A 10,060-nucleotide genomic window follows, 5' to 3' on the forward strand; every position below is an offset into this window, starting at 1 on the left:
GTCCCTGAAAAGAGGGAAAAGGGTGGCAGGCAGAACCTCCTAAATTGGCTGCAAAGAGTCTGCAAGATTTCACAACTGAATTGGGCAAAACCCCACCTTGGGCTCACCAGACCTTTCTCTCTCTCCCGGCTAAGTTTGCCCCTGCCCTGCCACTTCTGAGCCTCCCTCTGTAGAATGAAATCATGCCTCCATCACACTAGCTAGCCCAACCAGACAACAACTCTCCATTTTCCCACCACTCCACTGCAGCTCTCACAGTGCCCGGGCCCTGGCCAATGGGCTGAACAGATCCACAGTTTCCACCAGCTCGTTGGACTTTTCCTCTGCTGGGGTCACTCTGCCACCACTTTCCCATCCTTTCCCTTCCCTCTTTCCTTCCCTTCCCTCCCTCCTGACCATGCCAGACCAGAACTCCATGTCAGAATTTGTTTTGCCCACTGCCTCCAACTTCAGCACATGGTTGGTGCATCAAGGAAGTGAGTGAGGGAGAGCAGTCAAAAGGGGGCAGAGCCCAGCCAGCCCTGCCCCTCCTTTTCTCTTGTGGTTTCTGCCTCAGGGAAGGTGGGAGGTGAGCTGGAGCAATGGCAGCTGTCTGAAGGAGAACAAAAAATTCTGATATGCACCACATGTCTTGCTGCTGCTGCTGCCCTCCTTCTTGTTGTGCAGCCTGAAGGTTGGGGACTCCTGCTCTAATGGGTATACCATCTAAAGCTACAAAGACATATTGAATGGGACTTGCAAATTGGAATACTGTGGATATATAGCTATACTTGATGAAAGTGGGTTTAGTATATATAATGAGATAAAAAAAAATCCAATATATCTGTTCAGTCCTGGGGAGGTGTTTGTTCCTCGTTAGTATTGACTTGGTAAAATAACTGCCAATATCCCTTATTTGAGTGTGTCAATACAAAAACATTTTTGATACAATTTTGTTGTTGTCCAGCTGCACGGTCGAGTCCGCCTTTTTGCGACCCCGTAGACAAAGTCATGGGTGACCTCAAAGTTGCTGTTTTGCTGCAAAGGGACTTCAAGAACAGAATGGAGAGGGAAATTGCTGAATTACAAATCATTATGAAACTTAACCTAGAGCAGACTATCCTCAAAATGGTACCAAAATGGAAACTTATTTACACTTCTACGTATATTGTCCGCCATGGTTTTGAATGATGCCCAGGCTTAATTCTGGCTAGACTCCTGGTGTCTTCCTTACTCCAATGCAGACCAATTTACTAACTGGATTTCTTTAAAGGGGGGGGGGGATAAAAGTGATGAAACTAGCATTTCCAGAGCCAAACCAGGGTCTAAATGATCAGCATTGATCCATATCCTGCTTTAACAAAGTGATCATAGATAAAAGAAAACATTGTTTGTTTTGGTTACATTTGAACCTAGCCAGTGTAGATATGTTTGAATAAACTCTTTATCCAGAGGCATGCCCCAATGTTCCCTTATTTTCTAGCTGCATATTAACTGTCATCTTAATTCTCATAATTCAATTAGCTAAAAAACCCATCATGGCACAGGCTTATATATAAACTGCAGCTGATAAATGCCAATTAACAAAAAAAATGGAATGGCCTATCTACTGTATGTTTATTTATAAATAAATTGACAGATTTGTACTATTTATACATTTAAATAGGTTCCTCCTTGAGCTTACAGAAAAAGGAAATAACTATTTATGGTTAAAATTGTATTAACTGTTGATTCTTTATGTTGTTCTTTGCAATCACGCTGATATTTAAATGTCTTATTTGGTTGACTTTTATGCTGAATTTACAGATTGCATACACAACATGCACAATTTTATTTTCAAATACCTTTTTTATAATGTCCAGCGCTGTTTCTAATTTCTTTTACAATCAAATAAAACAGTTTCAGTGTTTGCAATGTGCCCCTATAATCAGCATTAGGATAACAAAACATACACCACTAAAAGATGATGCAGAGATTTATCAGCAATAAACCTTTTTTAAATGTGTACCTTTTGTGTTATGATTCCAGAGTAGTAGAACTGGGAGTGATTATAAATCAGGTTTTACTTACAGCTCCTGTTCTATAAACTGAACTTATACTATAAGAGAGCCAGTTCGGTGTAGTGGTTAAGTGTGCGGACTCTTATCTGGGAGAACCGGGTTTGATTCCCCACTCCTCCACTTGCATATGCTGGCATGGCCTTGGGTCAGCCATAGCTCTGGCAGAGGTTGTCCTAGAAAGGGCAGCTGCTGGGAGAGCCCTCTCCAGCCCCACCCACCTCACAGGGTGTCTGTTGTGGGGGAGGAAGGGAAAGGAGATTGTGAGCCGCTCTGAGACTCTTCGGAGTGGAGGGCGGGATATAAATCCAATATCTTCATCTACCTCACAGGGTGTCTGTTGTGGGGGAGGAAGGTAAAGGAGATTGTGAGCCGCTCTGAGACTCTTTGGAGTGGAGGGTGGGATATAAACCCAATATCTTCTTCTTCTTCTTCTTCTTCTTCTATAAAAGGCAGAACTGGGCCTCGTGTGATTGCCTTTGCTCATTTTCATTTGTTCTGAAGAAAATAATTCTGTGTACCCTTGGAAAATCCTCAGTTTATTCCTGGATGAATACGGCATCTTACACTATCCTGTGAACTAAAATGGGGACAAAGAATGGAAAACAGAAGTGGCCAGTTCAGCTCACACAACAACAGATGTGCATACATTTGGATTGGATTAATAGGGTGATACTGCTTTCTAAGAGGAAATGGGAAGAAGAGAATAGCACACCGTATACATACTGCACCAATGTAGGAAGGTATTTGCAATGGAGTCATCCTAAATTAGTGTGGCAGTTTTTACAGGGTGTAGCTGGATAAGCCAAGTATTATTAGGGTTTGTAGAATCTTTCGGGCTCAAGTGCCGTGTTCTACTGGAGAAAGTTTTCCTTCCAGACGTTTCGTTCTCAGCTGCGGAGAACATCCTCAGTGGCGTTGCAGCCGGAGCAGGCGCTCTGATCTTCTTGGCTGCTGTGCATTGAGCACAATGCACAGCAGCCAACTCAATGCACAGCAGCCAAGAAGGTCAGAGCACCTGCTCCGGCTGCAACGCCACTGAGGATGTTCTCTGCAGCTGAGAACGAAACGTCTGGAAGGAAAACTTTCTCCAGTAGAACACGGCACTTGAGCCTGAAAGATTCTGCAAACCCTAATGATGTTACCAGCCATGAAAACCTGAAATCTTTGATAAAGCCAAGTATTATTTCCCAATGTTCCCTTTTCATAATTAGCTATGCACGTGCTACAATGCGTACAATGTTGAGCTGCACTAGGAGCTAGAGCTAACTGCTCACTTAGAATCCCTATTACTGCATGAACATCAACATTTTTTAGGACTCTTCCTTGCAATTGAGCACATGCAGCTCAATTAGCAGCGCCGTGCTATCAAGTTTAATCTGCATAACATTTGTTCTTATTGGACCCTTGCTAGACTTTGTACAGTGGAAGCATAAAACCAAGAACTGTCGCTAAAAAGTATGCCACAGTGCGCAGCACTGTATCCTTTATCGACTCCCATGCTTTGTTTTTTTATACACCCAGATATCCCATTTCCCTCTTGCTTAATGGTCTGAGTCAGACTATAATTCCAGATGCAAAGCACAAATAACTACATACAGAACTTCTAAAAAATTACATGGCTGCATTTTTATACAAGAGCATGTGTACGATTCTCCATAGATTTCAACATAGCAACTCCTCTTTGACAAATTGCACTAGGAAAGCAGGCTATTAAAATACTGCTTGCCTCAGAGATGGAATGTCGGGGTTAATCTTCCCTTGAGTGGAGAGCTAATGTGATTGGTAGCTCTATGCAAAGGTGTCAAATATATGGTCCTCGGGCCAAAAGCAGCCCACCAAGGTCTTTAATCCGGCCCGCATGGGCAGAGTGCCCCTCCACACGATTGCCCTTCTGGTTAAAAATTTATTGCCAATTACTGTCAGTGTTGGCAGTACCATTGGCAGCTCCACTTTACTGTTTCCCCCCCCCCCCCAGTGGCTATTATTTCCTATTTGAGAGCCAGTTTGGTGTAGTGGTAAAGTGTGCAGACTCTTATCTGGGAGAACTGGGTTTGATTCCCCACTCCTCCACTTGCAGCTGCTGGAATGGCCTTGGGTCAGCCATAGCTCTGGCAGTGGTTGTCCTCGAAAGGGCAGCTGCTGTGAGAGTCCTCTCAGCCCCACTCACTTCACAGGGTGTCTGCTGTGGGGAAGATAAAGGAGATTGTGAGCTGCTCTGAGACTCTGCAATTCGGAGTGGAGGGCAGGATATAAATCCAATATCTTCATCTTCTTCTTCTATTTTCCCCTGCAAATCCCACCCCCTCATTGCTGGGGCCACCTCCCCATTGCCCTCCTACTGCATGTGTTTGCAAAGCAAAGTTTGAGTCCAGCTGCACCTTAAGACCAACAAAGTTTTGTTCAAGGTATGAGGTTTCCTGGGCCTTGCTACTCTGTATGTGTGTCTGTTCCATTAGGCTTGTTATGCTGCTAGGGTTGCCAAGTCCAATTCAAGAAATATCTGGGGACTTTGGGGGCGGGGCCAGGAGACTTTGGGGGTGGAGCCAAGATCAAGGCTGTGACAAGCATAATTGAACTCCAAAGGGAATCCTGGCCATCACATTTAAAGGGACGGCACACCTTTTCAATTCCTTCCTTCCATAGGAAATAATGAAGGATAGGGGCACCTGTTTGGGGGGCTCATAGAATTGGACCTCCTGGTCCAATCTTTTTGAAACTTGGGGGGTATTTTGGGGAGAGGCAATAGATGCTATACTGAAAATTTGGTGGCTCTACCCCAAAAAACACCCCCCTCCCAGAGCCCCGGATACCCGCAGATCAATTCTCCATGATTTTCTATGGGAATAAATCTCCATAGGGAATAATAGAGTTCCCAGCAGACATTTCCCTCCCCTCCCCCCGCTTTCTGATGACCCTGAAGCCGGGGGAGGGTCTGCAAACCGGGGGATCCCCTGCCCCCACCTGGGGATTGGCAACCCTATATAATGCTGCAGTTCTCCTGGGTGCAAGTAGGTCTGCTTCTTCCCCTTGCCCAGTTCTCCCAGATAAGAGTCCGCACACTTTACCACTACACCAAACTGGGCGTTTGTAAGTGTGCAAACTGCAAAGCAATGTGAGAGTCCATTGGCATTTTAAGACTAACAAAGTTTTCTTCAAGACTGTGCCTTGCTACTCTGTGCGTGTGTGGTGCGCATACGTGTATGCTCCATTGGGCTCATTATGCTGCAGTTCTCCTGGGTGCAACTGGTTCCACCCTTTGCTACCATGTGCCTGTCAGTGTGCAAAGCAAGTTAGTGAGATGGATTAGACTGAGAGTGTGCATCCAGACCAGGTTCACCCAGCACACGTCATTTTATAGATTGGGGTTTTTTGAACCTAAGCCTCCCAAATAATAGGCTGATAATGACCACTATACATTGCTATCTCCCTAATTCTTGCCAGTGAATAGGGCTTGCTCTGAGGAAAACCTGGATCTGGAGAAGAGAAAGATTAGGTTTTGGATAATCTCAGGAATTATTTGGAAGCTGTAACACTGAATGGAAAAAAACCAGGTTTCTGAGGGGAGAAATCTAGGAACTATAAGCACACGCTGTTCTCTAGAAGAAACATTATTACAAACAGTATTAAACTAACATTATTACAAACTGTTTTAAACTAAACAAAGTACCTATCGAAGAAAAGAACTAGAAAACCTTGACGCTAAACTACAAATACACTCTCTTGAATGTTCTAAGAATCCAAATATGTATATATTAGGAAGGTTTACCTCAGTATTCTCTATACCTTGATTTCTCCACACACCTACACACACAAAATTCCCTGCCTGTTTAATAAAATCTTTGTTTTTGAAATTAAACTGCCTCAAGTGATATTTCAATATAAGACATTTACTGTATTTTCCCTCAAATTCCTGTCCAAATTTCTCTGTGGAAAACACAGATTCAAACATGGATTTTATAAGTGAAATATATATTTTTGTGTTTTTAATTTAAAAATGTCTAAATATAAGCTTTATGTTGTAGGAAAAGGTCTCCTATAACATACAAAGTGTATAGGATAATTTACAGCTTCATTTGGAATGGGACCTCTTCACCTTAGAAAATTCAAATATGACCTTTCCTCCTCCAGTTTCACATAATGCCAGTTAGAAAATTGTAGAACAAAACTGTAGAATTGTGTTTTATAATGGGATAATATCCAATCCAAATACCTTTATTGGCACAGAAATAAAAACTACAGCATGGCAAATGCGCATAGAGTTTCAGTTATAAAAACCAGTCAAACATCAAGAAGGGGAGCTAGTCTTTTTGATCCCTGATTGTTATGGCAGCCAAAAGATACTTTGCAACTAGGCTTATGATATGGGAACATCGGTCAGATAGAAGAAAGAAAACTAACTTCACCACAGATAATCCGTAAAGGTTAGGCAGGATAGGTTTGAATATACTGTCCTGCACTTCCCCATAAAAATCACAGTGAAGTAAGACATGGGCGACTGTTTTGAGGTGCCTTCCATTACATGGGCAGAATTTTTCCTGATAAGAGATGTTGGCAAACCTCCCAGACAGTACCACTGAGGGTAAAACATTGGCCGTTTTCCCACTGACCTTACTCCGGAGGGACGTCCCTCTTCACCGCGCAGCGTCTGCGCGGATTTCCCACCAACTGCTGCACACAACCAGGAAGAACCGCGGCTTTTGCGTCGCAGATATAAACTGGTTTTTAGCGGTTTACATCTGCGACGCAAAAGCCGCGGCACTTCCTGGTTATGCGCAGCAGTTGGTGGGAAATCCACGCAGATGCTGCGCGGTGAAGAGGGACGTGGCTCCGGAGTAAGGTCAGTGGGAAAACGGCCATTGAGTCTTGCTAACATAAATGAGCGGCTTAACTGGGGTGACATAAACTGGGAAAGATAGAAAGCAGGCAGCCCATAATCTGGAAAGATACCAAATGCTAAAGGGGAACAAGTTTTATGTTCAGAGGAACAAAGGGACTGTTTCTCAATATCTAAAATCCTCTGTTTCAGAATTCTGAATGCCTGAGTTTCACTTAGCATGCAGAGGTTGTCCAGGGAGACACCTATAGAATGTATTTTCTTCTGGATCTGACTATACCAATTAGAAATGAAGGAAACTGCTAGCATCATATGGATATAACTAGCAGGGTCTGTCCTAAAGTGTAGGTGTAGCCTTAATGGGATAATAAATATCAATTCACTCCTAAAATATTTTTTCCAATAGTCTAATATAATACTTCACTTTCTTAAGTTTTATGACGTAGTTTTATTGTCACCACTTACCAAATCAAGGTGGTAAGGGTTTTTTTAAGCCTATGGTCTCAGTTTCATGATGTTATCAAAGATTATTTGTTTTGGCCAAACAGTAATGTACATATAAAAAAATATTTCCACTATTTACAGCAGATTTCTAAAGGCGTGACTGAACTACTGAGATGCCCGTAGGTACAGCGCTCAGAAGAGATGGAGGCTCCACTTCCCATTCCTTTGAACTCTCCCTGCTACTTCCATTCAAAGTCTATAAGCGGAGTCCAGATCCTTGGGAAAGCATCTATTTCCTCTTGTGTGTATTCATTTAACCTCCTGGGCACTCTACGGGGCTGTTCTACCAAATTTTTACACATTTCTTCAGGAATAACGTCATCTGGAAAGAGATGCAATCTTTGCATCATGGTTCTTCTGAGAAGGTTTTTGGGGAGCATTCCGTAGGTAGCCAGTTTTACAACGGCTGTTGGATCCTTTCTATGAAGCTGAACTGCTGTTACTTGAGTGAAACCACCAGGGTACTAGTATGTGAAGCGTACACCTTCTGTTCCCATTTATTGCCAGAAAAAGCAATATGCCTTGTATTTATTACAACAGTGTGATCTCCAGTGTCACTTAGTGCGTGGTACACAGGCTTATGTTTCCCTTGAAGTATGATCTTGCATATTTCTGCAATTGTTCCTGGTGGCTGCATCTTCGCATCCAAGAGATACCAGACTCCAGCAAATGTGGCCCATTGCTGCGCGGCCCTGCTGTAGCTTGACATGGCTGAAGAAGAACCACCAGGCTGCATTTCTGAGGGAAGCGGCGCTGCCGCCACCTGGCAGAAAGAGGTTGTCCAGGGAGACACCTATAGAATGTATTTTCTTCTGGATCTGACTATACCAATTAGAAATGAAGGAAACTGCTAGCATCATATGTCTGCCACCAGGCAGAAAGAGAAGCTAATATAATACTTCACTTTCTGAGGTAACATTTGTGGGCTCAAGGAGGATGAGGTGAGGAAGGAAATGCACAGAGACTAGTATTTGATGAAAATATGACTACAGCTTTTATTGAGTACCATCAAAGGAGCGTTGAGGCAGCATGGGGATGGATCTAACATTGGACCACGCACCTGCAGCACAAAAACCACATCCCCATTCCACCTGCTAGGGGGGATAAAATTATGGAGTGGCAAGACCCAGGATTCTTGTGGTTGCCAGCCACTACATGCCCCCCCTTGCCTCCTGGTGGTGGTAACCAGCTGGCTGACCCCAACTGACCCCAAGGGGCGGTGGGTGTCTTTTTGGCCTTCCTTCCATGTTTTCATTTTTCTTTCTCTCATTCCTTTCTCCCCATCTTTTTTCTACCTCTCCTTTCCTTCCTTTCTCTAATTCTCTGTTTCTCTGTCTTTCTGTCTTTTTCTTTCATTCTATCTTCCTTCCTTCCTTTCATTTTTCCTTCTCTCGCTCCTTCTGACATATTTCCGGTGATATCAGGGGAAATGGCATATGCTAATGAGTTATGCTAATGAGCTCCAGCAACTCCTTTTGTACAAAACCAAACCAGGAGACTCGTTTATAAACCAAACTAGTCTGTGTGGCTCATGGCCCTTTAAACCTTAAAAGCAATGCAGAAGATAGCTGGAAAAAACAGCTGACAGCAGAAAGGGGGGGAGTCCTGGGAAGGGACTTCCCTTCTACCTTTCTACTTGTGGTGGTTTGCCTCTGCTTTCTGCTCTTCACAAACCATCACAAGCCACCACAAATTGCGCCAAATTCATGGTAGTTTATCATGGTTCTTCAGTTCACAAACATTGGTTTGCAAACTACAAACAGGCCAAAATTCATTATGAACTTTAGTTCATCACTCACTTTGAGTCCATCCCTGTGTCAACACAGCAGGGCAATGCAGTGGAGCAGTTCTTTTACTTCTATCTTACCTCATGTGTGGAGGCAATGGAAGAATATATCTCTCCCTTGTTCTCTTCTATCTTTTCTCCTCACTGAACAATTAGAATGAGTTTCCTTACCCTTCTAGTATCCTTTGACATCTAGATAAGTCAGTTGTTTGGGAAAACTACTAGACCCAGGATTCCTAGCACTTGGAGTGCTAACACAGCTATATTCCATAGGCCCCTTCCTCTCTATCACTTCAGACTGCAGGTGGAATAAATGTTTGTTTCCTCATGTAAAAACAAACAAACCCTTGTACATTCAAAGCAAGTATGTAAAAAATAAACTTAAGCTTCTTGAATCCTTTCTTTGAAAACCATTTGTGTATCTACCAGTTTACATCTACCATCAGTGATGTACGGCTAATGGCTCTTGGCATTGCAGTTCAAATAATCCACTTAGGCAGTGATTTGTTGGGGACTGGATGGAGCAATGGGGGAGATCTGTGAAGGTAGGAAAGTGCTGTAACCCACTTCCTTGCCCTACTTGTATGAAGACGAGAATAAACGAGAACTGATTTCTGAGTATGGTATGTGCTTGAGGAAACAAGACCAATCTAGACCTTTACTCATCTTGATAAGGGATCCAGCACTATACGTTGGCAGCAAGACATAGACCGATTTCCCACTAGCTTTATGCTGCTCTCACCCTCTTCTCAGCGGGGCTTCCATAGGATTTCACACTATCTGCCCTGGGGCTACAGCTAGCTTTGCCTTTTTCCTGTGGCAAACAGAAACTGGTTTTTAGAGGATCTTGTTTGCTGCTCGAAAGAGGTGAAGCGAGTTGCAGCCCCAGGGCAGATA

The 10,060-nt window shown here is 43.4% G+C and overlaps 1 pseudogene; it reads right to left on the minus strand.

The window, feature by feature from the left end:
* Positions 1-7,478: 7,478 nt before the first annotated feature.
* On the minus strand, positions 7,479-8,125 carry LOC132571543 (large ribosomal subunit protein uL13m-like; annotated as a pseudogene).
* Between the last annotated feature and the right edge of the window lie 1,935 nt (positions 8,126-10,060).

Source organism: Heteronotia binoei, chromosome 5 (assembly GCF_032191835.1).
Source record: "Heteronotia binoei isolate CCM8104 ecotype False Entrance Well chromosome 5, APGP_CSIRO_Hbin_v1, whole genome shotgun sequence".
In the NCBI taxonomy this organism is placed as follows: Eukaryota; Metazoa; Chordata; class Lepidosauria; order Squamata; family Gekkonidae; genus Heteronotia; species Heteronotia binoei.